This window comes from Rosa rugosa, chromosome 7 (assembly GCF_958449725.1).
Source record: "Rosa rugosa chromosome 7, drRosRugo1.1, whole genome shotgun sequence".
Classification (NCBI taxonomy): Eukaryota; Viridiplantae; Streptophyta; class Magnoliopsida; order Rosales; family Rosaceae; genus Rosa; species Rosa rugosa.
Window position 1 is genome coordinate 16,108,873 of NC_084826.1, and position 2,024 is coordinate 16,110,896.

Sequence of the window (2,024 nt, forward strand, 5' to 3'; positions counted from 1 at the left end):
AATTAAGAAGAACTCTCTCTCTCTCTCTCTCTCTCAAACACACACCCACCCACACCCACTTGATGTTTTAAATAAGAAAATCAAAGGCAACAGTTGAGCTGCAGCAGGTGTTAAGGGAGGATGATTTGAGGGATGTTGTGCTGGGATTCATGAGGAGATTGGAGACTAAGATTGTCTGTGGTCTCAGCACTTTGAATGCACCTAGAAATCCTTCTTTCCAGCAAATACACCCACTTTCTAAGATGAGTGGACAATGACCCGAAACTGCTGACCTATGCATCATTTTTTTAGTTTTTTTTCCCCACACCCTTTCTTATGAATCACCTTGCAAAGTTCAGTAAAATGGAAAAAGTGTTTAGCCTTTTTTCATCATAAATTAGTTTTGTTTTTGTCATTGTCTGCTTATTTGTTCACAATTAGATGGCTGAATGGTTTCTTTCACCTGATTTTGTGCAAAGACAATATTTGAATGCTTACCAAACAGTCACTTTCAGATCCTTGAATCACATTGTGTTTTGAGCCTATAGTATTATGCTATCCACTCTTTTTCACAATTAGATGGCTGAATGGTTTCTTTCACCTGATTTTGTGCAAAGATTTAATGTTATGCGGCTGGTATCATACTTATACTTGAGCTTCAGTTGTTTTTCACATCTGGTTTAAGAAGGGATTCAGTTGCTGCAAACTTGAAGAGTATCATTAGTACCCTATTTGCACTGGACTCTTCATCTCCCAAAACAAAACAAATTTGAACTCTTAATTCCATCTAAAACAGGGAACAGTTTTACTGAAATTCTGCATAAACTGCAGCACTGCCCTCTTCAGGATTTATTTTAACCAACTTAGTTCCGTCCAAATGTTCTGTAATTTTGACATGTTTCTGTTCTGCTAGTTAACAAAGGATCTGGAAAGTTTCATCTTATTCCGTTGTAAAGTGAATTTTTGATGTTTTTTCCAAGTTTGGTCTGTAATTTAGAAAGTTCTAGAATTTTGAATGTATCTTCTGATTTTCTGTTGAGATTTGAACTCCCATTTGAATCAATGAACATCTAATTTTTATGTATATTGAATTAGACATTTCAAATGGTTGTTTCAAGACTGATTTTAAGTCAATTGGATTTAAAATGAATTTATGCACAATTTCGAAAGAAGATTGTGTCACTACTCTTTAGTTTTGTCCTTCAGAGATGCTCTATGAAACTGAGAAATTGTGCATTTCTTGTTGATGTAGTAATATTTTCAGTGAAAAATATAAATCTAATTGCAAAAGCAAGCAGCTCAGTGCTCCACAAATTTGAATTCAGGTTCAACTTTCATATTCATATTAGAACTTTCATATCTAATATTGTTTCTGGATTATAGAAGTATATTATAGACTACAAAAAAAAAAAGTTGATAATTCAAATCATTTTTAGGTGATTCTAAATCTGAAATTACCTTTAAGATGTATTGGACAAACTGCCAGGACCTTGATCAAGGAGGAGGGTTTTGGTTTATTGTATAAGCTGGACAAGCTGCAGAGTCATGTTCTGCGGTATTCTGTTATGAAGTTTGCTCCTCTCTTAGGTAAAATCCATCTTCAATACTCATAATTTAGTGTTGCTTTTTATCTCAGAATTGAAGAAAATACCATTATTTGGGAAATAACAGCTAGCTGGTATGTAATATAATAAGAAGAGTTAAAGGGAGCAGCATCTGTTTGAAATGAGATCAGTTTGAAAGAACTTTAATGAAGTAACCAATAGAGTTAGTTAATTTCAACTATCTAGAATTTGTGCAAGTATTTTGTTTTTTTGACCTTGATTATGATGACTTTCTTATGTGTTAGTTACTTGTAGTGTTGCTGGAAACTGGAAGGTCACTGGACTTTACTGTGTTTTGGTATGCTGATGACTAATTCTATGTTGCTTATGATATCTGTTTTGCTGCTAGTTGTGTGATTATGTTGGTGGCAAGACTCATACTATGCATTAGAGTCATTAAGCTTTATTGGTTATGTAGCTAATGTTCCATTCCACGCTCAG